Raw genomic sequence first — 21,521 nt, forward strand, 5'->3', positions numbered from 1 at the left:
AATTTCGGCGGTCAAAAACTTAGCCTCTCTCAACCTTAGCACGTCCTCCTCCGTGACGGAGGAGGGCATCCATCGACCTTGAAGGTCAGAACCGGACATTGTCAATGGTCCGAAGTGCCTGGAATCTGGAGCCTAGGGTGTTGGAACTCGAGGTGACAGGCGAACTTGTTTTGAGATTGGAGAAAAGGAGTAAGGCCTTGGTCTCTTTATAAGAGGTTGAATACCAGGAGCCCTCCCCGTAACTGTTTGGGACTCGCCTTTAATCGAGAAAACATGCTAAAGGGCACGATTGGGTTACCCACGTCCGTATTGATGAGAATCCCGTAAATAAAGGGGACACAATCTCTGCTTTGACAAGACGTGCCAAGGAAACCGCCTCGCAAAACACGCTGAGGTGTAGAAGTGAAAACGATTTGAATAAAGGCTTGAACGTAGTGTGATGTCACGCTGCGGAATACGTCAGCAGATTAGATTTGTGTTAATATTATTCTCTCTATGGCAATACGTGGAAGCTTATTTTGCAGAGTCGGACACTACTCTTAGTGTTTACAAACTTTTATGAAGAATTTGGAGGAGGAACCCGCCTTGCAATGCCGAAGATGATCTGCGCGCTAGACTCATCGTCATTGAAGCCTGGTTCAGGGGCTACTGAGGGAGTCCTGGATTAGGGGGTGTTCGGGTAGCCGGACTATACCTTCAGCCGGACTCCAGGACTATGAAGATACAAGATTGAAGACTCCGTCCTGTGTCCGGATGGGACTTTCCTTGGCGTGGAAGGCAAGCTTGGCGATGTGGATATTCAAGATCTCCTACCATTGTAACCAACTTTGTGTAACCCTAACCCTCTCCGGTGTCTATATAAACCGGAGGGTTTTAGTCCGTAGAATAACTTCATCATACAACAATCATACCATAGGCTAGCTTCTAGGGTTTAGCCTCCTTGATCTCGTGGTAGATCTACTCTTGTACTACCCATATAATCAATATTAATCAAGCAGGACGTAGGGTTTTAACTCCATCAAGAGGGCCCGAACCTGGGTAAAACATTGTGTCCCTCATCTCCTGTTACCATCCGGCCTAGACGCACAGTTCGGGACCCCCTACCCGAGATCCGCCGGTTTTGACACCGACAATCTTCGTAGAATATGTAGGAGCCAATATGAGGATCCAGGTTTCGCTATTGGTTATTGACCGGAGACGTGTCTCGATCATGTCTACATTGTTCTCGAACCCGTAGGGTCCGCACGCTTAACGTTACGATGACAGTTTCATTATGAGTTTATATATTTTGATGTACCGAAGGTTGTTCGGAGTCCCGGATGTGATCACGGACTTGACAAGGAGTTTCGAAATGGTCGAGACATAAACATCGATATATTGGACGACTATATTTGGACACCGGAAAGGTTCCGGGTAAGATTGGGACAATACCGGATCACCGGGAGGTTATCGGAACCCCCCGGGAGGTATATGGGCCTTATTGGGCCTTAGTGGAAAGGAGGGGAAAGGAGCAAGGGAGCCCCCCCAAGCCCAATCCGAATTGGGAGGGGGCCGGCCCCCTTTCCTTCCTCCCTCCTTCCTCTTCCTTCCCTCTCCTACTCCTAATAGGAAAAAGGGGAGTCCTACTCCCGGTGGGAGTTGGACTCCCCCCCTTGGGCGCGCCACCCTCCTTGGCCGGCCCCCTCCTCCACTCCTTTATATACGGGGGCAGGGGGGTGAAGGAAATATGCCCTAGAGGCAATAATAAAGTTATTATTTATTTCCTTATATCATGATAAATGTTTATTATTCATGCTAGAATTGTATTAACCAGAAACATAATACATGTGTGAATACATAGACAAACAGAGTGTCACTAGTATGCCTCTACTTGACTAGCTCGTTAATCAAAGATGGTTATGTTTCCTAACCATGGACAAAGAGTTGTTATTTGATTAACAGGATCACATCATTAGGTGAATGATCTGATTGACATGACCCATTCCATTAGCTTAGCACCCGATCGTTTAGTATGTTGCTATTGCTTTCTTCATGACTTATACATGTTCCTATGACTATGAGATTATGCAACTCCCGTTTACCGGAGGAACACTTTGTGTGCTACCAAACGTCACAACGTAACTGGGTGATTATAAAGGAGCTCTACAGGTGTCTCCAAAGGTACATGTTGGGTTGGCGTATTTCAAGATTAGGATTTGTCACTCCGATTGTCGGAGAGGTATCTCTGGGCCCTCTCGGTAATGCACATCACATAAGCCTCGCAAGCATTGCAACTAATGAGTTAGTTGTGAGATGATGTATTACGGAACGAGTAAAGAGACTTGCCGGTAACGAGATTGAACTAGGTATTGAGATACCTACGATCGAATCTCGGGAAGGTAACATACCGATGACAAAGGGAACAATGTATGTTGTTATGCGGTCTGACCGATAAAAGATCTTCATAGAATATGTAGGAGCCAATATGAGCATCCAGGTTCCGCTATTGGTTATTGACCGGAGACGTGTCTCGGTCATGTCTACATTGTTCTCGAACCCGTAGGGTCCGCACGCTTAAGGTTTTGATGATAGTTATTTTATAAGTTTATGCATTTTGATGTACCGAAGTTTGTTCGGAGTCTCGGATGTGATCACGGACATGACGAGGAGTCTCGAAATGGTCGAGACATAAAGATTGATATATTGGAAGCCTATATTTGGATATCGGAAGTGTTCCGGGTGAAATCGGGATTTTACCGGAGTACCGGGAGGTTACCGGAACCCCCCGGGAGGTAAATGGGCCTTAGTGGGCTTTAGTGGAAGAGAGGAGAGGTGGCCAGGGCTGGGCCGCACGCCCCTCCCCCCTAGTCCGAATAGGACAAGGAGAGGGGGCCGGTGCCCACTTCCTTCTCTCTCTCCTCTTTTCCCCCTCCCGAATCCTATTCCAACTTGGAAAGGGGGGGATCCTACTCCCGGAGGGAGTAGAACTCCTCCTGGCGCTCCCTCTCCTGGCCGGCCGCACCCCCCCTTGATCCTTTATATACGGGGGCAGGGGAACCCCATAGACACACAAGCTGATCCACGTGATCATATTCTTAGCTGTGTGCGGTGCCCCCTTCCACCATAGTCCTCGATAATATTGTAGCGGTGCTTAGGCGAAGCCCTGCGACGATAGTACATCAAGATCGTCACCACGCCGTCGTGCTGACGGAACTCTTCCCCGACACTTTGCTGGATCGGAGTCCGGGGATCGTCATCGAGCTGAACGTGTGCTAGAACTCGGAGGTGCCGTAGTTTCGGTGCTTGATCGGTCGGGCCGTGAAGACGCACGACTACATCAACCACGTTGTGCTAACGCTTCCATTGTCGATCTACAAGGGTATGTAGATCACACTCTCCCCTCTCGTTGCTATTCATCACCATGATCTTGCGTGTGCGTAGGAATTTTTTTGAAATCACTACATTCCCCAACAGTGGTATCCGAGCCTAGGTTTTCTATGTTGATGTTATATGCACGAGTAGATCACTAGTGAGTTGTGGGCGATATAAGTCATACTGCTTACTAGCATGTCATACTTTGGTTCGGCGGTATTGTTGGACGAAGCGGCCCGGACCGACATTACGCGTACGCTTACGCGAGACCGGTTCTCCCGACGTGCTTTGCACAAAGGTGGCTAGCGGGTGACAGTTTCTCCAACTTTAGTTGAACCGAGTGTGGCTATGCCCGGTCCTTGCGAAGGTTAAAACAGCACCAACTTGACAAACTATCGTTGTGGTTTTGATGCGTAGGTAAGATTGGTTCTTGCTTAAGCCCGTAGCAGCCACGTAAAACTTGCAACAACAAAGTAGAGGACGTCTAACTTGTTTTTGCAGGGCATGTTGTGATGTGATATGGTCAAGACATGATGCTAAATTTTATTGTATGAGATGATCATGTTTTGTAACCGAGTTATCGGCAACCGGCAGGAGCCATATGGTTGTCGCTTTATTGTATGCAATGCAATCGTGCTGTAATGCTTTACTTTATCACTAAGCGGTAGCGATAGTCGTGGAAGCATAAGATTGGCGAGACGACAACGATGCTACGATGGAGATCAAGGTGTCGCGCCGGTGACGATGGTGATCACGACGGTGCTTCGAAGATGGAGATCACAAGCACAAGATGATGATGGCCATATCATATCACTTATATTGATTGCATGTGATGTTTATCTTTTATGCATCTTATCTTGCTTTGATTGACGGTAGCATTATAAGATGATCCCTCACTAAATTATCAAAGTATAAGTGTTCTCCCTGAGTATGCACCGTTGCGAAAGTTCTTCGTGCTGAGACACCACGTGATGATCGGGTGTGATAGGCTCTACGTTCAAATACAACGGGTGCAAAACAGATTATACTTGATGAGCCAAGCATATACAGATATGGCCTCGGAACACGGAGACCGAAAGGTCGAGCGTGAATCATATAGTAGATATGATCAACATAGTGATGTTCACCAATGAAACTACTCCATCTCACGTGATGATCGAACATGGTTTAGTTGATTTGGATCACGTAATCACTTAGAGGATTAGAGGGATGTCTATCTAAGTGGGAGTTCTTTAAGTAATATGATTAATTGAACCTAAATTTATCATAAACTTAGTACCTGATAGTATCTTGCTTATTTATGTTTGATTGTAGATAGATGGCCCGTGCTGTTGTTCCGTTGAATTTTAATGTGTTCCTTGAGAAAGCTAAGTTGAAAGATGATGGTAGCAATTACACGGACTGGGTCCGTAACTTGAGGATTATCCTCATTGCTGCACAGAAGAATTACGTCCTGGAAGCACCGCTGGGTGCCAGGCCTGCTGCTGGAGCAACATCAGATGTTATGAACGTCTGGCAGAGCAAAGCTGATGACTACTCGATAGTTCAGTGTGCCATGCTTTACGGCTTAGAATCGGGACTTCAAGGACGTTTTGAACGTCATGGAGCATATGAGATGTTCCAGGAGTTGAAGTTAATATTTCAAGAAAATGCCCGGATTGAGAGATATGAAGTCTCTAATAAGTTCTATAGCTGCAAGATGGAGGAGAACAGTTCTGTCAGTGAGCATATACTCAAAATGTCTGGGTATAATAATCACTTGATTCAATTGGGAGTTAATCTTCCAGATGATTGCGTCATTGACAGAATTCTCCAATCACTGCCACCAAGCTACAAGAACTTCATGATGAACTATAATATGAAAGGGATGAATAAGACTATTCCCGAGCTCTTCGCAATGCTGAAAGCTACGGAGGTAGAAATCAAGAAGGAGCATCAAGTGTTGATGGTCAACAAGACCACTAGTTTCAAGAAAAAGGGCAAAGGGAAGAAGAAGGGGAACTTCAAAAAGAACAAAAAGCAAGTTGCTGCTTAAGAGAAGAAACCCAAACCTGGACCTAAGCCTGAAACTGAGTGCTTCTACTGCAAGCAGACTAGTCACTGGAAGCGGAACTGCCTCAAGTATTTGGCGGATAAGAAGGATGGCAAGGTGAACAAAGGTATATGTGATATACATGTTATTGATGTGTACCTTACTAATGCTCGCAGTAGCACCTGGGTATTTGATACTGGTTCTGTTGCTAATATTTGCAACTCGAAACAGGGACTACGGATTAAGCGAAGATTGGCTAAGGACGAGGTGATGATGCGCGTGGGAAATGGTTCCAAAATCGATGTGATCGCAGTCGGCACGCTACCTCTACAGCTACCTTCGAGATTAATATTAGACCTAAATAATTGTTATTTGGTGCCAGCGTTAAGCATGAACATTATATCTGGATCTTGTTTGATGCGAGACGGTTATTCATTTAAATCAGAGAATAATGGTTGTTCTATTTACATGAGTAATATCTTTTATGGTCATGCAAGAGTGGTCTATTCTTATGAAATCTCGATAGTAGTGACACACATATTCATAGTGTTGAAACCAAAAGATGCAGAGTTGATAATGATAGTGCAACTTATTTGTGGCACTGCCGTTTAGGTCATATCGGTATAAAGCGCATGAAGAAACTCCATACTGATGGGCTTTTGGAACCACTTGATTATGAATCACTTGGTACTTGCGAACCGTGCCTTATGGGTAAGATGACAAAAACACCGTTCTCCGGTACCATGGAGAGAGCAACAGATTTGTTGGAAATCATACACACAGATGTATGTGGTCCGATCAATGTTGAGGCTCATGGCGGATATCGTTATTTTCTCACCTTCACAGATAACTTAAGCAGATATGGGTATATCTACTTAATGAAACACAAGTCTGAGACATTTGAAAAGTTCAAAGAATTTCAGAGTGAAGTTGAAAATCATCGTAACAAGAAAATAAAATTCCTACGATCTGATCGTGGAGGAGAATATTTGAGTTATGAGTTTGGTGTACATTTGAAACAATGTGGAATAGTTTCGCAACTCACGCCACCCGGAACACCACAGCGTAATGGTGTGTCCGAACGTCGTAATTGTACTTTACTAGATATGGTGCGATCTATGATGTCTCTTACTGATTTACCGCTATCGTTTTGGGGATATGCTCTAGATACGGCCGCATTCACGTTAAATAGGGCACCATCAAAATCCGTTGAGACGATGCCTTATGAACTGTGGTTTGGCAAGAAACCAAAGTTGTCGTTTCTGAAAGTTTGGGGCTGCGATGCTTATGTGTAAAAACTTCAACCTGATAAGCTCGAACCCAAATCAGAAAAATGTGTCTTCATAGGATATCCAAAGGAAACTATTGGATACACCTTCTATCACAGATCCGAAGGCAAGACTTCTGTTGCTAAATTCGGAAACTTTCTAGAGAAGGAGTTTCTCTCGAAAGAAGTGAGTGGAAGGAAAGTAGAACTTGATGAGGTAATTGTACCTACTCCCTTATTGGAAAGTAATACATCACAGAATCCTGTTTCTGTGACACCTACACCAATTAGTGAGGAAGCTAATGATAATGATCATGAAACTTCAGAACAAGATACTACTGAACCTCGTAGATCAACCAGAATGAGATCCGCGCCAGAGTGGTACGGTAATCCTGTTCTGGAAGTCATGCTATTAGATCATGATGAACCTACGAACTATGAAGAAGCGATGGTGAGCCCAGATTCCGCAAAATGGCTTGAAGCCATGAAATCTGAGATGGGATCCATGTATGAGAACAAAGTATGGACTTTGGTTGACTTGCCCAATGATCGGCAAGCAATTGAGAATAAATGGATCTTCAAGAAGAAGACTGACGCTGACGGTAATATTACTGTCTACAAAGCTCGACTTGTCGCAAAAGGTTTTCGGCAAGTTCAAGGTATTGACTACGATGAGACCTTCTCACCCGTAGCGATGCTTAAGTCTGTCCGAATCATGTTAGCAATTGCCGCATTTTATGATTATGAAATTTGGCAGATGGATGTCAAAACTGCATTCCTGAATGGATTTCTGGAAGAAGAGTTGTATATGATGCAACCAGAAGGTTTTGTCGATCCAAAGGGAGCTAACAAAGTGTGCAAGCTCCAGCGATCCATTTATGGACTGGTGCAAGCCTCTCGGAGTTGGAATAAACGCTTTGATAGTGTGATCAAAGCATTTGGTTTTATACAGACTTTTGGAGAAGCCTGTATTTACAAGAAAGTGAGTGGGAGCTCTGTAGCATTTCTGATATTATATGTGGATGACATATTACTAATTGGAAATGATATAGAATTTCTGGATAGCATAAAGGGATACTTGAATAAGAGTTTTTCAATGAAAGACCTCGGTGAAGCTGCTTACATATTAGGCATTAAGATCTATAGAGATAGATCAAGACGCTTAATTGGACTTTCACAAAGCACATACCTTGACAAAGTTTTGGAGAAGTTCAAAATGGATCAAGCAAAGAAAGGGTTCTTGCCTGTGTTACAAGGTGTGAAGTTCAGTCAGACTCAATGCCCGACCACTGTAGAAGATAGAGAGAAAATGAAAGATGTTCCCTATGCTTCAGCCATAGGCTCTATCATGTATGCAATGCTGTGTACCAGACCTGATGTGTGCCTTGCTATAAGTCTAGCAGGGAGGTACCAAAGTAATCCAGGAGTGGATGACTGGACAACGGTCAAGAACATCCTGAAATACCTGAAAAGGACTAAGGATATGTTTCTCGTTTATGGAGGTGACAAAGAGCTAATCGTAAATGGTTACGTTGATGCGAGCTTTGACACTGATCCGGACGATTCTAAATCGCAAACCGGATACGTGTTTACATTAAACGGTGGAGCTGTCAGTTGGTGCAGTTTTAAACAAAGCATCGTGGCGGGATCTACGTGTGAAGCGGAATACATAGCTACTTCGGAAGCAGCAAATGAAGGAGTCTGGATGAAGGAGTTCATATCCGATCTAGGTGTCATACCTAGTGCATCGGTTCCAATGAAAATCTTTTGTGACAATACTGGTGCAATTGCCTTGGCAAAGGAATCCAGATTTCACAAGAGAACCAAGCACATCAAGAGACGCTTCAATTCCATCCGGGATCTAGTCCAGGTGGGAGACATAGAGATTTGCAAGATACATACGGATCTGAATGTAGCAGACCCGTTGACTAAGCCTCTTCCACGAGCAAAACATGATCAGCACCAAAACTCCATGGGTGTTAGAATCATTACTGTGTAATCTAGATTATTGACTCTAGTGCAAGTGGGAGACTGAAGGAAATATGCCCTAGAGGCAATAATAAAGTTATTATTTATTTCCTTATATCATGATAAATGTTTATTATTCATGCTAGAATTGTATTAACCGGAAACATAATACATGTGTGAATACATAGACAAATAGAGTGTCACTAGTATGCCTCTACTTGACTAGCTCGTAAATCAAAGATGGTTATGTTTCCTAACCATGGAAAAAGAGTTTTTATTTGATTAACAGGATCACATCATTAGGTGAATGATCTGATTGACATGACCCATTCCATTAGCTTAGCACCTGATCGTTTAGTATGTTGCTATTGCTTTCTTCATGACTTATACATGTTCCTATGACTATGAGATTATGCAACTCCTGTTTACCGGAGGACCACTTTGTGTGCTACCAAACATCACAACGTAACTGGGTGATTATAAAGGAGCTCTACAGGTGTCTCCAAAGGTACATGTTGGGTTGGCGTATTTTGAGATTAGGATTTGTCACTCCGATTGTCGGAGAGGTATCTCTGGGCCCTCTCGGTAATGCACATCACATAAGCCTTGCAAGCATTGCAACTAATGAGTTAGTTGTGAGATGATGTATTACGGAACGAGTAAAGAGACTTGCCGGTAACGAGATTGAACTAGGTATTGAGATACCGACGATCGAATCTCGGGCAAGTAACATACCGATGACAAAGGGAACAACATATGTTGTTATGCGGTCTGACCGATAAAAGATCTTCGTAGAATATGTAGGAGCCAATATGAGCATCCAGGTTCCGCTATTGGTTATTGACCGGAGACGTGTCTCGGTCATGTCTACATTGTTCTCGAACCCGTAGGGTCCGCACGCTTAAGGTTTTGATGACAGTTATTTTATGAGTTTATGCATTTTGATGTACCGAAGTTTGTTCGGAGTCCCGGATGTGATCACGGACATGACGAGGAGTCTCGAAATGGTCGAGACATAAAGATTGATATATTGGAAGCCTATATTTGGATATCAGAAGTGTTCCGGGTGAAATCGGGATTTTACCGGAGTACCGGGAGGTTACGAGAACCCCCCGGGAGGTATATGGGCCTTAGTGGGCTTTAGTGGAAGAGAGGAGAGGTGGCCAGGGCTGGGCCGCGCGCCCCTCCCCCCTAGTCCGAATAGGACAAGGAGAGGGGGCCGGCGCCCCCCTTCCTTCTCTCTCTCCTCTTTTCCCCCTCCCGAATCCTATTCGAACTAGGAAAGGGGGGGAATCCTACTCCCAGAGGGAGTAGGACTCCTCCTGGCGCGCCCTCTCCTGGTCGGCCGCACCCCCCCTTGATCCTTTATATACGGGGGCAGGGGAACCCCATAGACACACAAGTTGATCCACGTGATCATATTCTTAGCCGTGTGTGGTGCCCCCTTCCACCATAGTCCTCAATAATATTGTAGCGGTGCTTAGGCGAAGCCCTGCGACGATAGTACATCAAGATCGTCACCACGCCGTCGTGCTGATGGAACTCTTCCCCGACACTTTGTTGGATCGGAGTCCGGGGATCGTCATCGAGCTGAACGTGTGCTAGAACTCGGAGGTGCCGTAGTTTCGGTGCTTGATCGGTCGGGCCGTGAAGACGTACGACTACATCAACCACGTTCTGCTAACGCTTCCGTTGTCGATCTACAAGGGTACGTAGATCACACTCTCCCCTCTCGTTGCTATGCATCACCATGATCTTGCGTGTGCGTAGGAATTTTTTTGAAATTACTACGTTCCCCAACAGGGGGCACCCCAGAGACACAACAATTGATCATTGATCTCTTAGTCGTGTGCGGTGCCCCCCTCCACCATAATCCTCGATAATATTGTAGCGGTGCTTAGGCGAAGCCCTGCGACGGTAGAACATCAAGATCGTCACCACGCCGTCGTGCTGACGGAACTCATCCCCGACACTTTGCTGGATCGGAGTCCGGGGATCGTCATCGAGCTGAACGTGTGCTAGAACTCGGAGGTGTCATAGTTTCGGTGCTTGATCGGTCGGGCCGTGAAGACGTACGACTACATCAACCGCGTTGTGCTAACGCTTCCGCTTCCGGTCTACGAGGGTACGTAGACAACACTCTCCCCTCTCGTTGCTATGCATCACCATGATCTTGCGTGTGCGTAGGATTTTTTTTGAAATTACTACGTTCCCAACAGTAAGCACTACATGATGCATATCTTTATTCTTTATCTCTCCCATAAAATCAATCCTGTGAAACAATAAGGTAAATAAATATCATTGATTCTCATGGACAAAGTATTTGGGAGATTGCAAAACTATTATTATTTTGCTTCTAAAATGCAATCAAAAGATACCTTCCCCCCATCACCCACCTCCCCTGCTCCTCCACCCAAACTATGAAGACCCAGCTGCGATGCTACTCCTCAACTTTGCTGCCCCACCCCTCTTCCCCTGCAGATATGACCCTTCTCTTCGAGGATAAGCCGGCACGCGGGAGGATCCGGCAGGATCTGGTCGAGGAAAAGGGGGAGAGGCAGCCCTGGGCAGAGGAGAAGGAGGAGAATGGACATGGTGGCGGCGGCAAGAGAGGAGAGATGAGGCATTGGGTCTGGGATCGAGGATGAGAGGGGATTGGCAGCTAGGTTTTTACCCGAATCCACCGCGCACAGAGCATACGGGACCCTGAGGTTTCTTCTCAATGTAACTGCAAAACGGGCCCGTGAGGAAAGGAAACCCACACGTCATCTGTTGTAGCATGAAAGATCAATGTCCAAAGAAACTAACCGCGGGATTTTTGACAGTACTGTAAAATCAGGACAGCAAGGCAGATCATGCGGCCAGATCGCATGCGCGCCGCGAATGCCCCTGGAATGGCGGTTGCTGAACCTGTTCGTCAGGATTAGTACAGTACACATTATGTTCATGCTAGCAACATCTACTATTAGGCGCTTAAATTATACATCATGTTTATATTCTGTAAATTAAAATAATAACCTTGCTACCACAGGAAACAAACAAACATATAGGTAGCTGAATTACCTCACAGAGCTATTAGCAAAGTAGTAGAAAAATCTTGAGCTCCTTGTTCTTGCTTAGTTTTCCCTACGGCAATCAATCCCAGCCACCCAAATCTTCGCTGATGATTGCAAAAGTTATGAACATGTGATTACATTTACACAACCAAATGGACAAATATCTGATCAACCAAACAAATTTGGATGGACAGTTGCCCATTTAAATCCAACAACGGTATGTAAGATGCGTCGATTTTTTTTCTCTTATGCCAAACAAAAACAACGAGCAGACAACAACATATAATCAAGGAATCCACGACGCCAGGGGTCACAAGAGAGGTGGCATGAGAGAAGGCTGCAAGAAAGACAAGGACTGTGGTGGCGGCGACAGCGACAGTGCACGGCTCTGCTGGGGCGGCAAACCTTCAACCGGAGGGCACTCTCCAGTCTCCACCGGTGGCAGATGCGTGGTCGGCGAGGAGGCGTCGTGGTAGTGGGCCAGTGGCAAAGAGGCAGAAGCGATGCGTCGACCTCCTCAATGCGCCGGCAAGCTCCTACTTGTCGCCACCGTCAACGCTCCCAGCCGGTGGTGGGGAACAGCGACATCCCACCCAATGGCCCCGGCCCCCGGCCGATGGAGAATGGTAGGGCCGGAGAGGTTCAGCCGCCGCCGCCGCGCAAAGAAGTGGGCGGAGCTGGCGGCGCCAAGGAAGGGCAGGGGGATCGGGGGAGGGATATGAGTGGCGGCTAGGTTTTACCCACCCCGGGTACACAGCCCACGTTCCTATCGCTAGATGTGGTCGCTGTAAAACTCTCTCTTACGCATTAATGTAGAAGCAGCACCAAATTACCTGGCCCCACGCCTACCAAGGTCCACCCACCATTGACTCATCTAACTGCAGCTAACGTGCAAAACAACGAACGGTTGACCAGGTGCCAGCGTAAGAATTATCGTACGGTGAAAAAAATTGAGCGGTCCACGAGCGCTAGCGCCTGCAATGCCTCTAAAACGGCGGGTACTCTAGCGACCTTTATATGTTCAATGAACAAGCATTTTCTTAAATAGCAGAATACAATCTTTTATATAAACACAATAAACACACCTCCGACCGCTGCATAGTGAGGATGCACACAATCAACAATTCAACATCAACACACACACACAAAACACACACCTTCGATGCAATGGAACCAAGCAAAATACACGCTAACAAATAGCAAAGTCATATAAGACCAAAACTATGCATAGACGAGAATAAAAGAAAAAGGACATCAAATCCACAATTGATAAATTACGACAGTGGTCATATCTGCGCGAACCATCTCATGACGCTACAGGAGTGACGGGATTCTTCAGGAGCAACGCATTCATAAGGGAGCGGCACTCAAACGATTTCGTCACTGGATTCAACCGCACAAGATCAGAATCTAGGTTTTCACCCTGATTAACCGGTCCGAACATGTTCGAGCAATGACTTCAACAAGACAACGACACAAAAACATCCCCATTTAAAAGTCAAAGAAAGTAATGTCAATCGAGTTGAAATTGTAAAAGGGTGTGTTAGTTGAGTTTGATAAAATAACAAAAGCATGGTCTTCTATTTCTCACCATTTCTAAGTGTAAGCGCGGAGGGGGTAGCGCAATCGGTTAATTTTGGCAATCTAGTTCAGCCTAAGAGCTAGTACTAGATGTGTTAGGTTTTGGGGGTTTGCTAGCTCACTTCTAGATGAGAGTTAGTTATGTAACATCTAAGTTATCCACCACATGATCAAGACACTGAAAACATTTTGTGAAAACTGTTGATCGTTGTTGTCGCTGTGTCCCACGTCGTCGATCTCCTTTATTTTTTGAGTTGAACGTCGCTCATCTCCCCCTAGTCGAGTTATTTTCGCACCGTGCTGGGCCTATTATATTCTCGTGTCTGCTGCATGGATATGGGCCTTTCTTTTGTTTCATCTGGGCTTCACACGACGTGTTCTTCTTAGTTTGCTTCTTTCTCTTTCGCATTCACCTGATTAAGTGGGCTTGGACAAATGCCCCCAAAATGCATAAATATGAGAGAATGGGACTAGTAACCGTCATATCTAAGAAAGAATAGTAACTTTTCGTTTTGAAAATAGGGAAGCGAATTATGCAGGGCATGCTTTGGCAAAGGCAGCTTCGTTGCTTCCGGTAGGTCGCCATTTGTGGCGAGGGATCCCCCTGACATTACTTGTATTCCGGCTGTTTTGAACCTTGAATAAAATCCCTAGTTCATCTACAAAAAAAATCTAAGAAAGAATAACAATGACATGTAACTTGGTTTGTTTCAGTTTTGAGTTTTCAATTTTTGTGAGTTTTCATGTTTTCTTTTTATGATGGAGGAGTGGGCTTGCTTTATTTTTATTTTCATCTTTTTTACCTGGACTGGACCGTTGCCACGCTTTTTTTTGACTTGTTGATTTTTCTTAGCTGACCATGTACGTATTGTTGTGTGATGGTGCGTCCACTTGTTTTTATGTTTGTGTGCCCGTGGTCACGTCGTGTTTTAGACTCCCATTTTCTTTTCTCTTTTCAGGGAGAATTTTGTATTTTTTTTGCTTTTTATGTTGTTCTTCTCCTTTCATTTTACTCATTTTACAATTCATGATATTTGTAGTACGTGAAATATTTTTTGAATTGTGCGAACACTTATTAAAATTAATAATTTTTAAATTTGTGAACACTTTTTGAATTTTTGATTTTTAATTCAGGAACATTTAAAAAATATTTTAAAAAATCAAATTGGATTTGCCAAATCTCATCTAGATAAGATTTTAACAATGTCTCATCTAATTAAGTTGTTCGTCCAGTCTATTTGTTGTAATCCTGATGCAAACTTGAACTCGCTTCGTTTTTGTCGCGTGCGTCATGCGTCGTTGGGATGTCTAGTTGTCAGACAGTTTTGTTAGGCCCATTTTCTATTTTGTCCTTGGTTTTGTTTTCTCCTAGCCATTTTCATGAGCTTTTTTGTCGCGTGCATCATGTGTCGTTGTGATGTCTAGTTGTCAGCCGGTTTTTGTTAGGCCCATTTTTATTTTGTCCTTGGTTTTGTTTTCTCCTAGCCATTTTCATGAGCTTTCTTTGTCGCTTGTTATTGGCCTGCTTTGTAGAAGCAGAAGAGATAGGGTGCTCTTTGCGCTACCATTTTTTATCACCCTCATTATGCGGCTGCTTTGCCTCTCCCCATTCCTCCACTCTCTCTCCATTTTTCCTTTTGTCTTCCATTATAGTCGATGCCTTTTTCTGTGCGGCCCTTTTTAATTTTGCCCCAATTGCAACTCCACCCTCACCCGGCAACCGGGAAGAACCATTTTTTTTGCCCCAATTACAAGTTCACTATTAACTTGCAACTAAGTCAAATCATTTTTTGTCTCCAGTTGCAAGTCCACCCTAGACTCACACGAGATCCCTCCTCTAAGGCATCGCCAAGCTCCCATCCCAAACCGACTTGCATCTGTAGCTTCGGGTGAAAACCCAGTTCGCCTTGTGGACAGCCGCGGCGTGCCGTCGTCGCTCCCCTTCCTAGAGGCGTTGTGTGGGGATCACTATGGTGACGTTGGCTCATCTTCGCTCGTTTCGTTGTGTAGTGTGATTCTTTAGCTTGCATCTTGTTGTGTGGTGAGCCGCGGATGTCGGTGTGGTCGTGGAAGGCTATGTTATGATGATTTCTTTTTGGTTTATTCCTGGGCAGCTAGTTAGGCGTTGTTCATGAGAGCTGTAGTGGGAGCATTTTGTCTGCCAGCGTTGCGGCGTCCTTCGAGCCAAGGCGAGAGGGTAGTGGCCCTCTTCGGAGGCAATGATGGATCGCACGGGTGACCTAGTTTTGGCTTGTATGGAGTGAGAGAGGATGCGTTCTTCCAGTGTTGGCGACCCCTTCCTTGATCTTCACATTCCCGCTGGTGGCGGCTGCTATTCATGGCATTCCAGCCTTGGGGTCTCAGGCCGGTTTTCGTAGCTTTTGTTTTGTTTGTTTCTTCTAATTTGGTTTTAAGCTGTGCAATCACTCTACATTTTTAGCCGTTTATTTTTCTTTCTTTTTATTGTAAGTGGCTATGTTGTAATTCTTGTTGGTTGATGGCTTTGTTAATTTAAAGTCAGCTTGTCGAGTTTATTTTAAGTGTTCATAGTCCTTATTAATTTCATTTTCTGGGAAAAACTTCAACATAGGATATATTATACTCCCTATTCGATACTACACTTTGGCCCTCAAGGAACGCCTTCCAGGGCCTTATTTTTACATGATAGTCGTCACGCTCATAGTAGGAACTAACTTGACAACGGAAAACAACAAAGACGAACAGAACACGTGGTCGTGGTGCATCATGCGTCCACCGCAAGCGCAGACAATGATGGCACTCTTGTGCCTTCCACTTCGTGATCTTCTTTCTCGTCGGACTCGTACGCGTCGCGCTCCTGGACCCAGAGGTCGGCGAACTCGCAGTCCTTGTACCGCTCGAACCACGGCCCGCCGGGCGTGTAGTGTATGGCGCGCATTGTCAGGTTACCACTATGCATGTTGGTGATGTACTTTTCACACATAAGATCATAACTATTTGTTGATGTTACCTATTTTTTACATGAAAGGCAGGAGCATTGCCCATTGCATTAAGGTAGAGAACCAAAAAGAGTACAAGAGTTATTTACAAGATGAAAATAGAAACCAAGAGACTGGAACTAAAGTTATTACATCTCCAGAGTAAAGGCCAATTGGAGTTGGCTAATGTCCACACCATGACAAAGTATGCAATACCAGAGAAGTGTTGTTGAAGGTGCACCTATTATGCTATTCCCAAACATTCCACAACACATAGATAATGGCTAGGAATATTGTTGTTACAACAATTTGAGACAATACCCAAATCCCACGGGTGATAGAAAGCCAATTTGAGACAATACCCAAACCCCACGGGACAATATGCATTCGAGTGCAAGAGGTGCACATTAGATTTGTACCTGGTTAGGCAAAGCTCACAAAACTTGTCATGTGCCCACCTATGGATGCCAAGGCTGTCTTACATAAGAGCTTTTCGATGGAGGAGAAGCCACATGAAAATCTTACACTTGCGCCCAACCTTGGTGCTCCAAATTTTATTATCCAAGAAAGGGACCATGGCACTGTCAAACTGGAGACCGTATGCAGATGAAACTGAGTAGGAGGCTTAAAACGACACAGTTCACACGATGCAATCGAGAGTTTTGCTGTCAAGGACTACATCTTGGAGCTGCATTCACATGTCCACAACTCGGGAGCTGTTGGGTAGTAGTAATGGTATCAATGGAGCACACCGAGTTATCATCCCTAAGGTCTTCCAGGATGGTTGATGACCCACAAGTATAGGGGATCTATCGTAGTCATTTCGATAAGTAAGAGTGTCGAACCCAACGAGGAGCAGAAGGAAATGATAAGCAGTTTTCAGTTAGGTATTCTCTGCAAGCACTGAAATTATCGGTAACAGATAGTTTTATGATAAGGTAATTTGTAACGGGTAACAAGTAATAAAAGTAAATAAGGTGCGGCAAGATGGCTCAATCCTTTTTGTAGCAAAGGACAAGCCTGGTCAAATTCTTATATAAAGGAAGGCGCTCCCGAGGACACATGGGAATTATCGTCAAGCTAGTTTTCATCACGCTCATATGATTCGCGTTTGGTACTTTGATAATTTGATATGTGGGTGGACCGGTGCTTGGGTACTGCCCTTCCTTGGACAAGCATCCCACTTATGATTAACCCCTCTTGCAAGCATCCACAACTATAAAAGAAGTATTAAGGTAAACCTAACCATAGCATGAAACATATGGATCCAAATCAGCCCCTTACGAAGCAACACATAAACTAGGGTTTAAGCTTTTGTCACTCTAGCAACCCATCATATACTTATTTCTTCCCAATGCCTTCCTCTAGGCCCAAATAATGGTAAAGTGTCATGTAGTCGACGTTCACATGCCACCACTAGAGGAGAGACAACATACATCTCATCAAAATATCTAACGAATACTAAATTCACATGACTACTTATAGCAAGACTTCTCCCGTGTCCTCAGGAACAAATGTAACTATTCACAAATCATATTCATGTTCATAATCAGAGGGGCATTAATATGCATAAAAGATCTGAACATATGATCTTCCACCGAATAAACCAACTAGCATCAACTACAAGGAGTAATCAACACTATTAGCAACCCACAGGTACCGATATGAGGTTTTGGGACAAAGATTCGATACAAGAGATGAACTAGGGTTTGAGATGAGATGCTGCTGGTGAAGATGTTGATGGCGATTGACCCCCTCCCGATGAGAGGATCGATGATGATGACGGTGGTGATGATTCCCCCCTCCCGGAGGGAAGTTTCCCCGACAGAACAACTCCGCCGGAGCCCTAGATTGGTTCCGCCAAGGTTCCGCCTCGTGGCGGCGGAGTTTCGTCCCGTAAGCTTTCTTATGATTTTTTCTCGGACATAAGACCTCATATAGCAGAAGATGGGCACCGGAGGCCTGCCAGGGGTCCACGAGGCAGGGGGCGCGCCCAGGGGGGGTAGGGCGCGCCCCCACCCTCGTGGATGGTGGGTGGCCCCCTCTGGTGCTTCCTTCCCCCAATATTTTTTATATATTCTGAAACATGCTCCCGTGAAGTTTTAGGACTTTTGGAGTTGTGCAGAATAGATCTCTAATATTTTCTCCTTTTCTAGCCCAGAATTCCAGCTGCCGGCATTCTCCCTCTTCATGTAAACTTTGTAAAATAAGAGAGAATAGCCATAAGTATTGTGACATAAAGTGAAATAACAGTCCATAATTCAATAAATATCGATATAAAAGCATGATGCAAAATGGACGTATCAACTCCCCCAAGCTTAGACCTCGCTTGTCCTCAAGCGGAAGCCTATATCGAAAAATATGACCACATGTTTAGAGATAGAGGTGTCGATAAAATAAAATACGGACATGATCATTCTTATATCAGCAACACACACACACACATATATATATATATTGTCATATGATTTCTTATGCTAAAGTTGTTGGAAATATGCCCTAGAGGCAATAATAAATTAGTTATTATTATTATATTTCATTGTTCATGATAATCGTTTATTATCCATGCTAGAATTGTATTGATAGGAAACTCAGATACATGTGTGGATAAATAGACAACACCATGTCCCTAGTAAGCCTCTAGTGGACTAGCTCGTTGATCAATAGATGGTTACGGTTTCCTGACCATGGACATTGGATGTCGTTGATAACGGGATCACATCATTAGGAGAATGATGTGATGGACAAGACCCAATCCTAAGCCTAGCACAAGATCGTGTAGTTCGTTTGCTAAAGCTTTTCTAATGTCATGTATCATTTCCTTAGACCATGAGATTGTGCAACTCCCGGATACCGTAGGAGTGCTTTGGGTGTGCCAAACGTCACAACGTAACTGGGTGGCTATAAAGGTACACTACAGGTATCTCCAAAAGTGCCTGTTGGGTTGGCACGAATCGAGACTAAGATTTGTCACTCCGTGTAAACGGAGAGGTATCTCTAGGCCCACTCGGTAGGACATCATCATAATGTGCACAATGTGACCAACGAGTTGATCACGGGATGATGTGTTACGGAACGAGTAAAGAGACTTGCCGGTAACAAGATTGAACAAGGTATCGGATACCGACGATCGAATCTCGGGCAAGTACAATACTGCTGGACAAAGCGAATTGTATACGAGATTGATTGAATCCTCGACATCGTGGTTCATCCGATGAGATCATCGTGGAACATGTGGGAGCCAACATGGGTATCCAGATCCCGCTGTTGGTTATTGGCCGGAGAGTTGTCTCGGTCATGTCTGCATGGTTCCCGAACCCGTAGGGTCTACACACTTAAGGTTTGGTGACGCTAGAGTTGTTATGGGAAATAGTATGTGGTTACCGAAGGTTGTTCGGAGTCCCGGATGAGATCCCGGACATGACAAGGAGCTCCGGAATGGTTCGGAGGTGAAGATCTGTATATTGGACGAAGGGTATTGGAGTCCGGAATTGTTCCAGGGGTACCAGGTGATGACCAGCGTGTCCGAAAGGGGTTTTGGAGGCCCCGACAAGCGTTGGGAGGCCTTATGGGCCAACGGGAGAGGGCACATCAGCCCATGAAGGGGCAGAGCGCCCCTCCCACCCCATCTCACGTAACCAGGAGAGGTGGGGGCGCCACCCCTAGGGCAGCCGCCCCTCCCGGCTTGGGGGGCAAGTTTCCTAGGGGGTGGGGGCGCCCAAACCCATCTAGGGTTTCCCCTGTGGCCGCCGCCCTCCCCTAGGGAACCCTAGGGCGACTCCGCTCCTCCCTCCCCCTATATATAGTGAGGGAGAGAGAGGGCAGCCGCACCCTTCCCCTGGCGCAGCCCTCTTCCTCCTCCAACACCTCATCCTCCTCCATAGTGCTTGGCGAAGCCCTGCCGGAGAACCATGAGCTCCATCACCACCACGCCGTCGTGCTGTCGGAGTTTTCCCTCAACTTCTCCTCTCACCTTGCTGGATCAAGAAGGAGGAGACTTCTCCCAACCGTACGTGTGTTGAACATGGAGGTGCCGTCCGTTCGGCGCTAGGATCATCGATGATTTGGATCACGACGAGTACGACTCCATCAACCCCGTTCACTTGAACGCTTCCGCTTAGCGATCTACAAGGGTATGTAGATGCACTCTCCTTCCCCTCGTTGCTAGGTTACTCCATAGATTGATCTTGGTGATGCGTAGAAAATTTTAAATTTCTGCTACGATCCCCAACAGTGGAATCAGAGCTAGGTCTATGCGTAGTTTCTATGCACGAGTAGAACACAAAGCAGTTGTGGGCATCGATATTGTCAATTTACTGGCCGTTACTAGTCTTATCTTGATTCGGCGGCATCGTGGGATGAAGCGGCCCGGACCGACCTTACACGTACGCTTACGTGAGACTGGTTCCACCGACTGACATGCACTAGTTGCATAAGGTGGCTAGCGGGTGTCTGTCTCTCCCACTTTAGTCGGATCGGATTCAATGAAAAGGGTCCTTATGAAGGGTAAATAGAAATTGGCATATCACGTTGTGGTTTTCGCGTAGGTAAGAAACGTTCTTGCTAGAAACCTATAGAAGCCACATAAAAACTTGCAACAACAATTAGAGGACGTCTAACTTGTTTTTGCAGCATATGCCTTGTGATGTGATATGGCCAAAAGGATGTGATGAATGATATATGTGATGTATGAGATTGATCATGTTCTTGTAATAGGAATCACGACTTGCATGTCGATGAGTATGACAACCGGCAGGAGCCATAGGAGTTGTCTTAATTTATTTATGACCTGCGTGTCAACATAAACGTCATGTAATTAGTTTACTTTATTGCTAAAGCGTTAGCCATAGTAGTAGAAGTAACAGATGACGAGACAACTTCAAGAAGACACGATGATGGAGATCATGGTTTGGAGATCATGGTGTCATGCCGGTGACATCGATGATCATGGAGGCCCGAAGATGGAGATCAAAAGGAGCAAAATGATATTGGCCATATCATGTCACTATTTGATTGCATGTGATGTTTATCATGTTTTACATCTTATTTTCTTAGAACAACGGTAGCTTAAATAAGATGATCCCTCACTAAAATTTCAAGAAAAGTGTTCCCCCTAACTGTGCACCGTTGCGAAGGTTCGTTGTTTCGAAGCACGACGTGATGATCGGGTGTGATAGATTCTAACGTTCGAATACAACGGGTGTAAGCCAGATTTACACACGCAATACACTTAGGTTGACTTGACGAGCCTAGCATGTACAGACATGGCCTCGGAACACGGAAGACCGAAAGGTCGAGCATGAGTCGTA

This window comes from Triticum urartu, chromosome 7A (genome assembly GCF_056163025.1).
Source record: "Triticum urartu cultivar PI428250 chromosome 7A, HENAU_Tu73, whole genome shotgun sequence".
NCBI classification, from domain to species: Eukaryota; Viridiplantae; Streptophyta; class Magnoliopsida; order Poales; family Poaceae; genus Triticum; species Triticum urartu.